General features: G+C 46.2%; 1 protein-coding gene across 4 annotated transcripts in view; it reads left to right on the top strand.

Annotated features, from left to right (window-relative positions):
- Positions 1-885: 885 nt before the first annotated feature.
- The window catches only part of LOC137351776 (procathepsin L-like), a 48,148-nt gene continuing 30,703 nt past the window's right edge, over positions 886-18,330 (top strand). Inside the window, exons 1-2 of one of the 4 annotated variants that reach the window (XM_068016593.1) lie at positions 886-1,044; positions 15,448-15,606. The gene's annotated coding sequence lies outside the window, so the exon portion shown is untranslated. Of the gene's footprint in view, positions 1,045-14,361; positions 14,468-15,447; positions 15,607-15,937; positions 16,269-18,330 lie in introns of those variants that run through there. The other 3 variants (XM_068016592.1, XM_068016590.1, XM_068016591.1) reach the window with 3 other exon arrangements.

Genomic DNA, 18,330 nt, shown 5'->3' with positions numbered 1-18,330 from the left:
CCTGTTCCTTTGCTGTAAATCCTATAAATAAGTATCCTACGTAATAACCCTTAATGAAGCAGTCAACTCAACACAGATTTTGAACCTCTGTAATGCACTGGGCAGTGCATCGTGCTAGTGAGCAGCAGGAGCCCATCCTCCACAACCCACCAGCTCCGGAATAACTGAGAACACTATTGTGAGAATAAGAAATACTGAAATGTTGTTTCTACAGCTTGTGGAAAATTACCAAGAAGTCATTTTTACACAACATAATGAAATCACTGAAAAAGAGAACTGATAAGGGTATGTAAGTAAAGACCTTGAGACAGTACAGCAGTTAAAAATTGTGCTTAGGCAGAGAAAAGAGAAACAGCAAGAGTTAGAACAAAGGATGTAGTGAATAAGAAACTGCCCCACTAAGATAAAGGCTGACAGCTGCAAGTTAAAACACACAATGGAGAGCCAAATAAGGTAAAACAAAAACAAGAGTTAGGGGCTAGAAAGTTAGAGTAGGGGGAGAAGTAAACAGAGGAGGAGACTGTAGCAACTATAGGATAGGTTAGTGTCATAATATGTTATAACCAATAATGTAAACTAAAGGCGTGGAAAAATTGATTTGTATTGTATAAACATGAACTGAATATGTTGATCGGTGTGCCTGCTTGTAGGACACCCGATCTTGCAAGAACGTTAAATAAACTTACTTCTTCAGAGTTTGACTTGGTGTAAATTATCAAGTGGGCTACGTTTCTCACACTATCAAACGCCCTAAGGTTTATTCCCGATAGGTTGTGCAGTCAACCGCACCGGGCATTGCATTCCTTTCTGCTGTGTGCAGCGCCCATGCAACATACACACGACACATTTACCAGCTGGTATATTTCCGAAGGAATACCATCGCAGACTGGCGCCAGTGTTTGGAGTTTTCCAGTCACGTGAGATCGACTGGAGGAAGTTGTTTCAATTTTTGTTTTGCTGTCCCGTCTTTGTCCAGACGTGTAATTCGACCAGCTTCATACTCAAAGTCAAGGAGAGCCGAGCACCACAGGAGGTAGCTACAAGGTAAGACAAGCCGCAGAGTGGCTTTAATGTGAAACCCTAAACCCTGAGCAGAGACAGGGAGACAACTGACTGAGTGGCAGAGTGATTGACAGCGACTCTGAGCACATTCTAACTTTCTGGGTTAAAGGCACAACGTAGCAGGAGTTTGCTCTTTGTGTGCAAAGGTGGTCCCAATGTCGTTTCGTTTCAAAGAATAGATAGAAATTAAAAGGACTTTTCCTGTTCAGCTTTCCCTGGATCAGCTTCTGCGGTTTTGGAATCTAAAGGGGAAAACGATTACGTTGTTGGGGAATCAAGCCAATGAAAAAAATCTCACCATGGAAGTTTGAGAATTTGAATTCAGTATTTATAAAAAAAAACCGGAACTAGTAACTTGGTACCAGTGAAGGTGAGCATGAAGCTGTCGGATTGTGGCAAAAATCTAGCTAATGCCTATAAGGTAGTGCCCTATACCAAATTCATGGTCAAATGTTACCAATTTCACAGTCATGACATTTTATGAATCTCACCATTTCACATATTTAAATTATAAATTTCACGGTGTGGCGACAAAGCATGAAAATGATCTATTTAAAACAAAAAGACAAGGCAGGTTTTTGGTTTCAAATGGCATTTATTGTACACTCAAAAACTATTGTAAAAGGCTGACTATAAACAGGTCACATCTTTACTGGAATTTTACCCTCGTCGGACGGAAGCCGTTCACTTACCGAAAAGTCAGTGGCGATCCCGCATCCGCCTGGCCTGAGGATCCAGACTGCATTTTACAGTCCCCAGGCCCTTAATTGGTCTGAGGTGGGACTTCCACCTCATCGAGGCAGGAGGTCCTGCTTAATGGAGCTGCCGGCCACTGACCACTTAAATTGGCCTGGGGCAGGCGGGCAGTTTTTCGCTGCCGCCGTCCTGCGTAAAGTGGTGGCGGAGGCGGGAGTGGGTCGGGAAGGGATCCGACCATCTTCCTGCTCTTTGGGGGACGTAAAATTCCGGCCCTGAAGTCAGTATTCCGTCATCAACATACAGAATTTGGCTTCCATATTCTTTCACATGATCTGCTGTAGTAATGGTTGTGGCCGTTTTTTATTTGCTCATTCTGACATTCTCAACTGTCTGCTAAACGAGGGTGACTGGGGAATGGGGGCTTCAGGAATGAATGTAGAGTGGGAAGTGGATGCTGTATGGATGGGGGATGGAAAGTTGGGCGAGTGGAGGGGAATAGGAGTCATGATATTGGGCTTTAAGTGGGGTGGGGAGGGAGAACAATGGGGTGGGGGTGTGGGCCTGGGCACTAACATTTTCCACAGAGCTGGGAGCAGCAGCAGTAAGTTGGTGAGTGGGAGCAGCGCTGGGAAAGGAGCAGCCAGGAAAGGGGTGAGCGAAACTCAGGGAGCTGACTGTGAAAGAGGACCAAATAGTGAAATACTGTTTTCAGTGCTGGGTGAGTGGGGGCAGGAGTACAGAGACTGAGAATTCTGACTGGAAGAATTCAGGTGGACGAGAGGAGGAATCTTCTTGAACTGAGGGCTATTAGACTGTGGGATCCTTCCTTCACCATATGTGGAAATTGAGGTACAGACTAAAACTTCATTTCTAAGAGAGGCAACAAATAGTTGAAAGGAAGGGATATAAAAGGATCCGGAGGAAATGCGGTAACAGGAGAGTGCAATAATACCAGGGGGTCTGTACCATACTTTCTATACATTTACGAAAACTCTCCTTTATTGAGCCAGAGCCCGGGGAATGGTTTGGAAATGTTGGAGTTGAGCTGAGTTTGTGACGAGTGTCCCAAATACTGAGCCTGGTGCCCTTTGTGTGATCTCTCAGTTTGGTTCAGGATATTTCTATGTTTCTAAGTTTCTATGTCAGTCTGTACTGGCTGGTTTTAATGTGTGAATCCAAGTTGGGAGAAGGTCTGACTGAGGCTCTCAGTTCAGAGTTCTCGCCGTCACACAGAAGCTGAGCCCAAAGCAGATTCCAAGGTGATAGGGAGAGAGATTGATTCTGTTAAAAGTGGCATCAACAGGGGTGCCTGATCACACCTTGTCCAATGCAGGGGCATTCGGGCTATGGTTTCAGGGTGACTATCAGTGGAATATAGGTTTACTGCTTGTTACAGGTAGGATATCGGGGCATTCCACCTATTCCTACTAGTTACATACGGACTATCAGTGAGTTATTGTATTACTGTTGGTCACGAGGGGACTATCCTCCTCCCCCTGCTCCTCAATTACTATTGGTTATCAGTGCAGTTTCAGTGAGTTACCGCTAGTTACTGGTGGAACCAAATTTCTTTCCAACTCTGGTTTCTCCTCTGCAAATTGTTCCCCCCACCTTTTGAATTCCCCATCCCAGTTCCCCCTCTTCCCCTCCCCTGATTTCCCGTTTCCCTACCCCCTGTCTCTTCCCACCCCCCCCAACCCTGTTTCCTCCCCTACTCTGGTTTCCCCTGCCCTGCCTCCTCAACCTGGTTTCTACCCCTCCTTTGGTTTCAAGACCCCCCCAGTGACCCCGATTTCCACCCCACTCCTCTCTTCCCCCCCCACCTGAGGGAGAGCGAGAAACAATCTTAGGGAAATAGAAACACAAACTGAGGGGAAGAGAGGAAATCACAAACTGGGAGGAAAAGAGAGAAATGCAGGCCGTAAGGTTCAGTTGCCTAATGCCTGAATTTCTGGAGCTATAGGCGCTGTTTCAGGTCCAAAATGGCGTCTGCATCATGCACGTACACATCATACAGATGCCATTTTTGTGTAGGCTGTTACTACAGACGTTGGGAGTATGTGCTAGAAGTATGCAAAGTAGCAGACAGTGATGTCTGTCAGTGTGTAACACTGAAGCAGTGCCATTGTTGTCATGAACACTCCAACTGATGCCTTCTCTCAACCTCACACAGCTGAACATGCGCTATTTAAAAGGGATGATCAACTAATTCGGGTTGGTTGCTGATTGATTTCTACTGGCTCCTGCTGAGTATACATATTTGGTGGTTTGTACTGTTACTTGAAGTTGCAGAAGTCTATAGGGAGTGGTGTGGCACGTGGTGAAGGCCTTCGTTCTGACTTCAGGGATTCTGCTCAGACCACTTGCTCCCGGTTATAGATGCTGTAGTTTCCTTTGGCCTGCAGCACAACAGGGAGAATGAGCAGAGGCAGCACCGAGGAGGACAAATTGCTGGAAGAGGGAGGAGGAAGAGGAGGGGGAGAAGGGCTCTCAGCAGGAGGACTTATCCACAGCAGGGTTTTTAGGGAGCATTTCTTTTACCTCAGTCTCAGTGAGGAATGGTGCGCAATATCTTCATTTCACTATGGAAGTGCTCACTGAAAGCTACCACTCATTTCTTGCAGATGTGCAGCCTCAGAGCAGAGCAAGGCCAGCACTGTCAGTGACTGTGAAGGTGACTGGTCATGAATTTTTTTCACGTTGGGCTCCTTTTAGGCTGGAACAGGCTATATTTCCAGCATCTCCCAGTTCACTCTCCACTGTTTTGTAAGTGAGGTCACTGAGGCTCTGTTTACAAAGGGAGATGAATAGATTTCATTTTCTCTTCCGAGAGAAGAAGGTGGAGTGAGCTTGTGGCTTCTCCAGGACAGGAGGCTTCCCCGTGATCCAATGCGCTGTTGACTGCACATATGTCACTTTGCAGTCACCACATGTAAGTTCAGAGATGTACGACAACCGGAAGGGGTTCCACTCCCTCAGTGTTTAGCTGGTGTGTGACCATACTCGGCACATCATGCAGATCAATGCCTAGTATCCTGGCAATAGCCATGATGCCTTTATCCTGCATCAGTCCACTGTACCATCAGCATTTGAACCACCATGACAGATGAGAGGGTAGTTATTGGGTAATAAAGGGCTATCTTCTGACCACCTGGGTCATGACTCCAGTGCGCAACCCAAGCACACGTGGCTAGCATGCATATAATGCGAGTCATGTTGTCATACAGAATGTCGTGCTGGTGCTGCCTGGACTGCTGTGGAGGAGTCCTGCAGTACTCACCAGAGTGGGTGGCACGATTCATTGTGGTTGTGCAGGATGCAGTAGACCTTGCCATCATGAGGGCACAGCTTGTACCACCAGGTATACAGCAAGCCGCAGAGGAGGAAGAGCAGGAAGCTGCCAACAGCACATTTCCAGCTGGGCTGTCCATAATCGGCTCATCCCCGCTGTGACACGAGTGGACACAACGTCAAATCCTCATTTATCAACAGTCCCAAACCTTCCCTCTCTCACTGACCATCGTAGCCTCTTGGCCTCAGTGCTGAAATAAAAACCACCATGAAACCAGAATTCCAAACCAACTTTATAAATCAGATCATCCAATAGCCCACACAAAAGCCACCTAATCACCCTTGTGCATTCCCTTAGTCCCTGTCTTCTGTGTGCCTTTGCAATTCCTAGTGCTCATACACAGTGCTGCAGCATGGCTGGTGGAAGGCTGCTGACTTCCAATGGGGGAGACTGCAGATGGCCTTGCAGGGCAACTTTGAGCAGCTCTGGGTTAGAAGGCTCAGCTTTGGACGACAGCACCTATGCCTGGGTGGCAGCAGTTTGGGATGGCTGGCTGACGGGCAATAGAAAGCCGCTGGTGGAGTGGCAGTGGTGAGAGAATGAATGTGGTCATCCTGAGAGAGGAAGCAGGCTCGTTCGGTATGAAGCCACTGCCACTGACCCAGGGTGGCGCCTCAGCAATCCTAGCAATATGTTAGAGCACAGATTGCTGGAATGCTGAGAGAGCCTGCAAGCTCCTCTGCACACTGGTACCTGCAGCCATGATGGCAGCTGTCTGAGCTTGTATGACCTCAGTCTGAGCTTCAACTGCAGCACTCTGACTTTGGCTGGCTGATTCTGGTGTTGCAATGAAAGCTGAGACATCGGCCATGAAATGTTGCATCATGGTTGGGTCTGCAAGTGGGTAATGGAGCTGACCACTGCTTCCACGCCGGAAAGGATAGTTATAAGCTCTGCACAAAGCCCAGTGCTAGGTTGGTGTCAGACTCCCCTGTGCTCCTTGACAGAGACAGCAGGCCTGCCAATGCACCAGGTATTTCTGTCTGCATTCCCATCAGCCTTTTACTGTACGCTGCCCCACCGAAGGCCTCATCTGCTGCCCTGCAGCGGAACTTGTGTGTGACATGCCCTCTGGCAAGCTGGCACCTGCACAACCCTTTCCCCCTGCCCTGACTGCAGGCCAGTCATGCTCGGTGCCTCACCCTGTGCAGATCCCGCCTCTAAGCTATCTCCTCGAAAGTATGCGCAGTGCCGGTAACTGAGCTTGTAGCTGTGAGGGTGAGATTAAGTGACTGTGTTTCTTCATCACTATCGTTCTGCTCTTCCACCACTGTCTGGCCAGGTTGAGTATCTGAAAGAAGACAGGCACAAAGGTAGAGCTGTGGTGAGGGCAGGGGGCAAAAGGCAGGAGGTTGATCCTTAATCCATCTGCAACTTGTAAATCAGAAGAGATTGTGAGATGAGGGGGAAATGCGGATGTGAGAAGGAGGATTCGGTATGAGGATACTGGCATCTTCAATGGTTTCAGCTTCGCTGTTGGCCACGGCCTCAGTCATGGCCAGGCCAATGGGGGTGGGCACCATCTTGTTCTGAAAGAGAGAGGGATGTGTCTCAGTGAGTGTGGTGCACTGTGTTTGAGTGATGTGCCTGTCATGAGCAGTGCCCGATCAGCTGCCTCTGTCATTTCCCTTCCCTTCATGAGCCCAAAACGGACCAAAACTCCAGTTAAGATGCCCCTGCCTAAGCCCTGAACTTGCATTGTTCCCCTCATGCCCTCTCTGAGCTCATCTTGTCCATGAGACCCACTTCCTGCTCCCTTGACCCTATTTCCACTGAACTGTTGACCACTCAACTTCCCCTCCTGGTTCCCATGTTCGCTGATATTGTTAACAATTCTCTCTCTTTAGGTGTTGTCCCTCTTTCGTTCAAATCTGCTGTCATCACCCCTTTCCTCAAAAAGACAACCCTTGACCGCACCATCCTTGCAAACTACCGACCCATCGCCAACCTTCTTTTCTTCTCCAAATTCCATGAATGGTGTTGTCACTTCCCAAATCCTTTCCCATCTTTCCATGTTTGAATCCCTCCAATCAAGTTTCTGCCCTGCCACTGTATTGAAACAGCTCTATCAAAATCACAAAGGACATCCTATGTGACTGTGACAAAGGTAAACCTTCCCTCCTCATCCTTCTCGACCTGTCTGCAGTCTTTGACACGGTTGACCACACCATCCTCCTCCAACACCTCTCCACTGTCGTCCTGCTGGGTGGGACTGCTCTCACCTGGTTCCATTCTTATCTATCTAATTGTAGATAGAGAATCACTTGCAATAGCTTCTCTTCCTGTTCCTGCACCATTACCTCTGGCATCCCCTGAAGATCGATCCTTGACCTACACCTATTTCTTACCTGCATTCACGCCGCCGCAATTAGCCAAGCAGCGGCTGGGCATGTCGCTGTACGGGAAGTATGGCAAGAAAACCATGTGAGCTGCTGGCCGGGGATGGGGGAGACCCTTGTTAAAAGGCCTTTAATGCCTGAATGAGGGAACCAGCAATGGGAAGCGGGGGGTGCCGCTGAGATCCAACCCCCCTGCTCTTGCTGCTGACCCACCTACACGCCCCTCCCCGGTGATTCCACCCCGCCAGACGCCTCCTGCCCTGAGCTACCTGTGGCCTGGGTCCAGCGCCGGTCCTCGGCCTCGGGTGGGTGCTCCACCGGCAGCAGCCACAACCTCTGTGCTGGTGCTGCTCAGTTAAAGAGCTACTGGTTTCTGATTGGCCAGCAGTGCTCAGAAGGCGGGACTTCTGTCGCTGGGGTCCTCGATCCCCTGGAAGGCCCACCACTGTCCAGTTAAGTGCCTATTTGGCAGTTGATTGGGCTAGCCTCCCACAGAAGGGGCAACACAGGGTTCTCAGCGATGCTTTTGCCAGAGGTCAAGACCGCTGCTGCCTGGATAAAATCCCAGCCACAGTCTCAATTTCCACATGTACAGTGCCAACACCCAGCTCTACATCACCACCACCTAACTTGACCCCTCCGCTGTCGCTAAATTATCAGACTGCTTATCTGACATCCAGTGCTCAAGGAGCAAAGATTTCCTCCAAATAAATAGCAGGAAGAATGAAGCCATTGACTTTAGTGTCCACTCCAAACTCTATTCCTTCGCCACTGACTCCATCGCTCTTCCTGGCAACAATCTGAGGCTGAACCAGTCTTTTAGCAACCTTGGTGTCCTGGGCCCCTGTGGATAGAGGATCTTTCTACTGTACACTTCTTGCACAAAGGCCTCCAGTGCTGTATCGGAGAAGGTCGGAGCACGCTGTCTGCTCTGTTGTGCCGTAGTCACTCGCTTGCAGGTAAGACACTCTTCCCAGCCAGTTCCAACATCTGCTAGAGCCAGGATACACCTCCCCTTTAAGAGGAGCAGATTGTCCTTAAGTAGTGGAGGCTACCTTTCAGTGGTGATAGCCTTTCATGATTTTGCACACCCTGCTTAGGTTTGTAGCCACTAGGCAGCACGTTTATCAGTGGCTGGACATAACAATCCTGGCAATGAGCAGGAAGCACAGAATTTATATGCTGCCTACATCAGAAGGAATGGGCACGGGTTAATTGGGCATCGAGATCACTGCGCCTGTTTTCGGGCCTTTTCTCACTGCGCAGACAAACTGGGGAGGGAGAGAGAGAGAAACACAAACTGCAAGAGAGAGATAGAAAGAAACACAAACTTGGGGGGTGCAGATGTGTGATTTCTTTACGAGTAATGTACCTTTAAGATCTTAGTGAGCTAAGTGCCAAGATGTAGTCATGTGACTGCATGCCGGGCTCACTCTGTAACTGTAACACCAAGAGGCAAGTTCTGTAAATAGTTAGCTCTACTGTATGTAGGCGTTAACTGTTAAATAAACCTGTTTTAGATCTTCAACCAACCGAACTCCACCCATCTCATTTATGTTGCATCAGACAACATAAAAAAGCTTCTCATTGCATGGTCCCAGCTGTGGTGAGAAGACAGAATCTAGGTTTGAAGACCATAGGAGAAACGGCTCTTAAAACGACTTTCCTACAGCCATTGGAGAGAAAAAGTTCAAAAAATACTGGCTCAAACAGAGAAAGAAGAAAAATTCACCTCCAGGTAGAGAGGACAGAGCTGAATGACTGATTTACTGCCTATCACTGTGAGTGGGTGAGTCAGTGAGACATCAGTACAGGAACCCCAGTTTAAAAAAAAAACTTTGAGATGCTTGCAAAGTTGATTTTTTTTTTTGAAGGCTCAGTAAGAAAAAAAGCAGGGAAAACCCAATCCCTATCTCAGACTGATCGATTGTTTTCAAAGGCTTCCCCAGGCTGTTCAGGCCCGCGTCATTACAGGAGGCGCCCGACAACAAAAAGCGCGGGAATCCTCCATCCGTGCAGCTGGCTGCTAGAGCTGTAAATAGAAACCATTAAGTCACTCGAATGCGGCAGAACATTCTTTCACTCAGCCAGAGTTTTAAAAAAAGCTGTCTAAACCACTCAGCCATGAAGAATTGCCTGCTGAACGGTTGTATAAACAAACTAGCAAAAAAAGCACTTGAGATGCCTATTGCACAACTGTGTAAACCGACAGACTAGCGGCTGGAAGCTAGATAAACAGACAAGCTGCTGCTATAAATCAAATCAGCCAAGAGAGTTTCTTAAAGAGAAAACAGTGCAGAGTCATACAGCAAGTTCTTAAATCAAGCTCTAAGCAAAAGAACAGCAGAAAAATGGATACCAATTTTCCCAGCATGAACTGGAAAGCCATAGATATCCTATCTGAGTTCCAACTGTTCAGACAGAGAATGCAGTTATGCTTCACAGACAAAATGATGGTGGAACCAGAGAAGCAAGCTCTAAAAATAATGATAGCGATTGGAATTGAGGGATTGCACAGAATCAATACCTCTGGGTTATCTGACAAGAACCAGAAAGACCCCCCAAAGATATGGAAAGTGCTGGAAGATCAACTCAGATAAAGAGTGAATTTTAGAATTCACCATCTAGAATTGATGTCCTACAGGCAACAGCCACAAGAATCAATAGATCAGTTTGTCAGTAGATGCCGAAGTAAGGGCAACAAATGTGATTTCTCAGAGGCCGAGCAATCAGACTGAATAATGGAGCTGGTGATTGTATCAACATCCATTGAAGCATTCCAGAAAGACCTCTTGGGGGAAAAAGAATGGTCACAGCATTGATCCACTGCTGGAAGATGGCAGGATGTACAAAGCCATTGTAGCTGGACAACAACACCTGCAAGCACTAGGTGCAGCCAACAGTATCGGCACCGTAACCAGGTCAAAAAGCAAGCTGTGTGGTATGTGCAGTCTGCTGTAGTCTTCCAAAAAAACCCGACCCGAGCCCGACAGAACCACATCCGACCTGAGCCTGACCCGGCCCGAGTCCTTCATTTTTTTTCCTGCACCCGACCATCAGTTAACTTACCTTCCGTTTTTCACTTTCTTGCTGATCTGCACAACTTTAAAATTACTGTAACAAAACCACCTTTCTAGTCCAAAAATTAAATTAATAGTGGGGCCACTTATCTGTGATAGAGCATGTCTGACCCAAGCCGAGCTCGAATGCCAGACCCGGAAGTGCAACCCGACCCGACCCGCACCTGACACGTCGTCAGGTCCCGTCGGGTTTGGGTCAGGTAGCAGGCCTTCAGTCTGTCCCACTCACGGTGAAATTGCCCTGCCTTTGAGACCTGTGAAAGGCATGCGGTGTACAAGGGCACTGGGCCCACCTATGCAGGAATTCTGGCTTGAAAGATGCAGCCAGAAGTCACGATAGAACACCAGCAAACAGAAAACAGGGAAACAGCAGCAAGGCAAGCACCAGAGACCTGCGGAAACGCAAGCTGATACATGAAGTCCACAAGAAAGCAGATCTGGGACAAGACCCAGAGAGAAGTAATGCCCAGTCAGACGATGAACAAGCATTTCACATTGTGAACCTGACGCATCATGTTGACTACGTGCAAAAACTGGAAGCTTACACCACTATCAACATCACATGCCCAAAGAAAGCCGGCAAACACACACTCAAGGTCAAGATTGACACCAGCACTAGTGCAAATATCGTACTAGTCCGAATCCTCAAAGATGTGTACTGGAGTTGCTAGAAATCAATGATACAACCGACAACTGCCAAGTTATCTGCATATAATGGGTCACCCATCCCTTGCAGTGGCACATTAAAAATGCAATGCAAATACAGCAAGTTGGCATGGAAACCACAAATGTTCTACCTAGTGGACACGAGTGGACCAGCAGTGGCAGGACTACCAGCGTATAAGGACCTCAACATCATAACCATCCACGAGAGCATTGCCAAGGGGAAATCTCCAAGGACCAGAACCTGCTCGCAGACTCTGACCAGCATCAATTGGTACAGTCTGGAAACCCAGCAACAGCACAACTATGCCGTGCCCTCACTGCTGCTATCCAGAGAACTGCCAGCACCACAGCGAGCACCACAGTACTCTTCCCCCACCAAGTCCTCGACCTTGAGCCCCAAACCTTTAGATGCGGAGGATGAGGAGAGGCGAAGGACACACAATGCCCTGAAGAGGCAGAGGAGGAATGAGTTGAAGCGTTGTTTATTGGCTGTTTGAGATGAGGTACCAGAACTTTCCAAGAATGACAAGGCCCCAAGACTGGTCATCTTGAGAAAAGCAACAGAGTATTTTAGCAGGCTGAAGGCAGAACAACAGAAACTGAATACAGAGAGGAAGAAATTTCAGAAAGAACAGCAACAGATGAGACACAAACCCCCCTGGAGCAAGAGTTGTCAAACAACTGAGACGACCTATGGACTTTTGAGCCTCTATATTTGTAAAGTTCATAATCTCTATACATGTGTAAATAATTTTGACGTTATTTGAGATTATGTATTTTTACTTTTAGCATACGAGACTTATCTTTGGAAAGAAGATGGATGTTGTGTGATTGCCTTTAAGAGTGACGTACCTTTAAGTTCTTAGTATGCTAATGAGAGAATTGCCAGGATGTAGTCATGTGACTGCAGGCCACTCTGACTCTGTAACTGTAACACTAAGAGGCAAGTTCTGTAAATAGTTAGCTTTGTACGGTATATAGCTGTTAAATAAATCTGTTTGAGACCATCAACCAACTGAACTCCATGCATCTCATTTATGTTGCATCAGACAACATAAAAATTCTTCTCATTGCAGAAAAGTGAGAAACTGTGAGAGAGAGAGGGAAACACAAATGGGGGGGAGAGAGAGAGAAACAAACTCGTGAGAGAGAGAGAAAACCTCACACTAAGGTAGAGAGAGAGAGAGAAAAAAAACACAAACAGGGGGAGGGGGGGAGAGAGAGAGAGACAGAAACAAACTGGTGGAGGGAGAGAGGGAAAGGGAGAAACACATACTGGGGGGGCGGGAGAAACACAAACTGTGAGAGAAACACATACCGGGGGGTGGGAGAGAGAAAGAGGGGGAAACAAACTGGGGGGAGGGGGTAGAGAGAGATGGACAAAATGGGGAGAGAGAAAGAGAGAGGGAGAAACACAAACTGTGAGAGAGAGAAAGAAATAGCGAAACACAAACTGAGAGAGAGAGAAACACATACCGGGGGGTGGGAGAGAGAAAGAGGGGGAAACACAAACTGGGGGGAGGGGGTAGAGAGAGAAACACAAAATGGGGAGAGAGAAAGAGAGAGAGAAACACAAACTGGGGGGAGGGAGAGAGACAGAGAAACACAAAATGGGAAGAGAGAAAGGGAGAGAGAAAAACACAAACTGCGAGAGAGAGAAAGAAATAGCGAAACACAAACTGGGAGGAAAGTGAGAAAGAGAGAGGAAGGGAGCACGAAACAATCTGCGGGAGAGAGAAAGAGAAAAACACAAACTTTGGGGGGGGGATGCGTGGAGAGAGATACACAAACTGGAGGGGAGAGAAGAGAGGGAGAGAAACACAAACGGGGTGGGGGGGGGGGGGGTGGGAAGAGAGAGAGACAGAGAAACAAACTGGGAGAGAGAGAACGAGAGAGAGAAACACATTGGGGGAGAGAGAGAAACAAGAGAAACACAAACTGTGTGAGAGAGAAACATAAGCTTGGGGATGGAGGGAGAGAGAGAAAAACGCAAACTGGGGGAGAGAGAGATAAACAGAAACAGAGTCTGTGTTTAGCTCGGCCTGTCATGTGTGCTGTTGTATAATGTGTTTTATTCCGGGAGTTGGGCGGGTTTGAGGCTTCTTTCTGGGAATTAAGCTTCCCCTCCCTGAAGCTGGGCTTCAGTGGGTTGGGTGGGGTGGGGTGGGGGCGGGTAGAAAGTCAGTGAATTGAATTAGATTTGCCTTTATTCATTATAGTAATAACTTCCTCTGTGTATTGTGAAAGGTCATTATATTAAAATAAAACTTTAGCTAGAAGTTACGTGCATCAATGTTTGATAAATAACTACAGTATTCACTTGGTGTTTCTCATTATTGTTGATGCAGTCGAAGGATCACAGATATAACTTTTATTTAACATTGTTCTTAAATATTTCCATTCTTTTGTATTCTTTCTTTGATAAATTATGTTCATCTCACTGTAAAACAGAAATTAAAATATTTTATTCAATTGTTGGTATTAAGGCAGTGGTTCTCAAACTTTTTTTGGTTGGAGAACCCCTGTTCAAATGGATTAATAATTATAGACACCCCCCCATCTAAATTAAATCACTATAATATATTCATAATATCTAACTGCTGTATGTAAAGAGTCATTTAATAATGCTTTTAAGAAAACAGCTGTTTACAGCTATCAGCGAGTAGGGCTGCCAGCTTCTCACTGCAGAGCCCGTCTCGCCTTGGTGTGACATTTGACAATGAATCCTCATGAATAATTGCTGGCTACTTTATGCAGTCAACACACTCCAACGATTGGTCTCTCACTAATCAGAAAAAAGGGCCTGCATCATTTTATGTCCTTTTAAGAAACACATATTAATGATTTTATATGTATATGCGTGTTTGTGTGTGCGCGCGCGCGAGTTTGTATATTGCAGAATTGTTTCCATTGGCTAAAACTTGAGTCTAGTTTTGAAAAGTAAGATTCCACTTGTTCCTCTCCAATGTTAGCGTGTTGTATGATTGACACGAAAAAAAAACAATAAATAGTGAAGTTCTGTTCCTGTCAAGAACTTTCCAATCAATCAGTGTGCAGAGAGGCAGTGCTTTTCGAGGGCTGGGGGGAAGGTTATTATTCGTGTTAGTAACATTTAACTTATTGTTATTGAAACTGTCTCCAGTTAGAAACTTTTTTATTTCAGTTTGTTTCCTATGGAACTTGTGATGGAGGCAGTTTAGTTCATGAACTCCCGAAATGTCTTCATGGACCCCAGTTTCAGAACCACTGTACTAAGATACCAAATTAAGGTAAATTGAATAATATTTGTAAACATTGGGCCACTATGATGTGATCATATGCAATTAAGCAGCACATGAGTGGTATCACATGATTAAATGCCATGTGATCAAATGTCACATGATCAACTCTCCAGTGGTGCAGTGGTTAGCACCGCAGCCTCACAGCTCCAGCGACCCGGGTTCAATTCTGGGTACTGCCTGTGTGGAGTTTGCAAGTTCTCCCTGTGTCTGCGTGGGTTTTCTCCGGGTGCTCCGACATGCAGGTTGATAGGTAAATTGGCCATTATAAATTGCCCCTAGTATAGGTAGGTGGTAGGGAAATATAGGGACAGGTGGGGATGTGGTAGGAATATGGAATTAGTGTAGGATTAGTATAAATGGGTGGTTGATGGTCGGCACAGACTCGGTGGGCTGAAGGGCCTGTTTCAGTGCTGTATCTCTAAAACAAAACAAAACAAAAACAAAACAAAACCCGAGTTGGCAACCTCACCCAGCAAACCCCTCAGTTAAAAGCATTTAGGGTTGAACAATAAATGTCAGCTTTGCCATTGATGCTGTCATGTCAAAAATGAATTTTAAAAAATGAGTTAAAAGTATAGTGCAGGCAAAAGGAAACTTTTGACTCAAAAAGTCAAATCCCAAAAGGCACCAAGAGCATTTATTGCAAAAATAGTTAACTTTAAACCTTTTAAGTATTGAAAAATAAAGCAAGGAATATTAACGGGAAACTTCTTGTTTGAAAAGGGGATCTGAATTGTAGCTGTACTATTTGTGAATAAAAGTGAGTTACAAAAGCAGTTGATTAAATTATTTCCTCAAATAAATTAAAATTAGAACCATATTTCTTATGAAAACTAAATAAAATAAGACTCACATTCTTATAAGCATAAAAAATAAGCATAAAATTATCTTCAGACCTGAAATAAACTGATTCAAACGTTTGGACCAAAAGCCAGAAATTAATGTCTTAAACATGTTTTACATTTCAGTGTCAGCTTCGGGAGAGTAGTCTCGCACCAGCTTTCTGTCCACTGCTGTTCCATTTACACTTCCACCCGGCCCTGTTCCCCACAAGGCACAGAGCTGGCAAATCCAGTGGTAGCTCTTAAAAGTCATGAGAAAAAGGGCTTCTGCCGGGCCTGGATGAGGTGAGTCTGAGACTCCGTGCTGGTGACTGAGAGACGATATCAAATTTACCAGTGGCTGTGTCTTTGGATGGCATTTAGCCCAAGCTTTGTATTTCTTGTGAAATGAGAACAGAATGTGCAGGAAATACTCAGCAGGTCTGACAGCTTCCGTGTAAATTAACATTTCAGGCCTGTGACCCTTCATCATGTGTTCTGATGCAGGGTCATAGACCTGAAACATTAACTCTGTTTCTCTCTCCGCAGATGCTGCCAGACCTGCTGAGTATTTCCAGCACTTCCTGTTTTTATTTCAGAGTTCCAGCATCTGCAGTATTTTGCTCTTTGAGTATTTCCTGTGACCTGATGAGTTGTTTGAGAAGTAAACAGGAATGGTGCCATATTTTCAAACATAAATTTTGACAAGAATGATTCCTGAAAAGTCTAGATTTAGAAAATTAGACTAAATTTTGGCACCAAATGTTTCCAAATCTGAAACTAAAATATTTGGGAACAAGAAACTAGAATAAAGCAGAACTGATTTTTTTTTCATTGACGAAACACGAGACCCAGAGGCGAAAAACCATTTCGAGGTGCTGATAAAGAAGAAACTTGAACTACTTCCTTTTTATTCTCTTTAAGGACGTGTGTTTCCGATAAAAATTACTTCAACTTGGCTGAGTCAGGTATTTGTGCTAAATATGGTTGTTTATTTAAAGGGTTATAATTTTGAGGAAGAATTGTTAATTGCAATAATTTTTGCGAAGAATTTACTCCTCTATGGAGGGGTACTGGGCTGAAGGCTGCAGAATCTTGAGATAGTTTAGCAACAATGTTATTGTCAGATACACTATAGCTTGCAGGGCATTTCACTGGAGTGGAGGAGGATATCTCACAATCACAGATATGTTGGACTGTTGCGTTCTTCAGTAATAAACAATCTTGAGTTGAATGGTAGTTCTTTATTGTGAAGTAACAAGTTTACAAGAGAGCTCTATCATACATGTGTGACTAACACAACTCCAACTGCCCGATCGCTTGTTGGTTATAACTTCCTGTGATGATGTGTGGAGTACTCAAACTGTTAAAGTGATATCACAATTCCTTTTCAAGTATTTATCCAATTCCCTTTTGAAAGTTACTATTGAATCTACTTCCACCACCTTTCCAGGCAGTGCATTCCAGATCATAACAACTTGTTGCCTAAAAAAATGTTTTTGCATGTCACTTCTGGTTCTTTTGCCAATCACCTTAATCCTGTGCCCTCTGGCTACCGTTGGAAACAGTGGCCGGAATTTTACATGCAGGATGGTAGCGTAAAGCCTCCGGGAGGCTTTCCCAAACCATTCCCGCCTCCGCACCCCAGGCCAATCGAGGTGGGTGGATGGGAGCTGGCCTCCGACATAAATGCGAACCCGCTTCCGCCTCACCTGAGGATCCATTTCGTATTTTACAGATTCCTCAGGCTTTAATTGTTCCGAGGCGGGACTTCCACCCACTTGAGAGAGGAAGTCCTCCATGGGAAAACCAGGCAGCTGCCGATTGTCACGGATGGGGGGGGGGGGGGGGGGAGGGGGGTGGCCCTGCTCATCGGGCACAGTGTGCCCGATGGAGGGCCGTCCCTGCTACCCCAACCACCCCCAGCACCCAACACGTCCCTGCTTCCCCCCCAACTGGCCACCCCTGCCTTGCCGGGGCCCGACCGATTACCCCCAGCGAGGCGATCAAAACTTACCTTCCCTCCCGGTTCCACAGCTTCCTCCATCTTCGGCTGGGCTGCAGTCCCAGGAGTGCCCATCGCTCCCGGTTGCGCTGCTGGGACTAAGAGCTGCCAGCCCGCTGATTGGCCAGCAGCTCAATGAGGCAGGACTTCCTCCCTCAAGTGGGTGGAAGTCCCAACTCAGAACAATTATAGCCCGGGGACCCATAAAATATGGAATGGATCCCCAAGCGAGGCGGAAGCGGGTTCGCTGCCGAACTTTATGTCGGAGGGCGGCTCCTGTCCGCCCACCGTAAAATTCTGGCCAGTTACTACCTTATTTACTGTCTCAAAATTATTCAAGATTTTGAAAAACTCGATCAAATTTCCCCTTAATGTTCTATACTCTAAGGGAAATTAAATTTGAACCTGTAAGGTGAGTTTAAAAGGACTAACTGTTTGTCAAGCCCTTTGCATTTGCTGAACGTGAGTGGTATTGAACATTAATATTGGGCCAGATTTTGCTGGACAGGGATATCTCATGATATACAACATTTGATCTTTTTCTTCATCCTTTAGCTCAAAGCTTCTGAGCCTTAATTTGCTGGAAGTGTGAACTTAAAAACATGTGGTGAGGGCAAAGTGCATCTGGAACCTTAGTGATCAGTGGGACTTATAATGTGTTTCCATAATTCCTCCTTTTCTTAGGGACACGTCAGTGTTATGATCCTACAGTTTTGTTTGTAAATATGTGGTAAAGGCCTGCTCGGGTCAGCAAAAAAAAACCTGACTCGAGCCCGACAGAACCACATCCGACCCGAGCCTGACCCAGCACGAGTCCTTCCATTTTTTCCTGCGCCCGACCCGACCTGACCATCAGTTAACTTACCTTCCATTTTTCACTTTGTTGCTGATCTGCACAAGCTTAAAATAACTGTAACAAAACCACCTTTCTAGTCCAACAATTAAATGAACATTGGAGCCATTTACCTGTGATAGAGCGTGTCCGACCCGGCCGGACCCAAGCCCAAATGTCGGACCTGGAAGTG

This window comes from Heterodontus francisci, chromosome 36, assembly GCF_036365525.1.
Source record: "Heterodontus francisci isolate sHetFra1 chromosome 36, sHetFra1.hap1, whole genome shotgun sequence".
NCBI lineage: Eukaryota > Metazoa > Chordata > Chondrichthyes > Heterodontiformes > Heterodontidae > Heterodontus > Heterodontus francisci.
The sequence above is the reverse complement of the archived record's forward strand: the minus strand, read 5'-3'. Positions and strand labels throughout refer to the sequence as shown.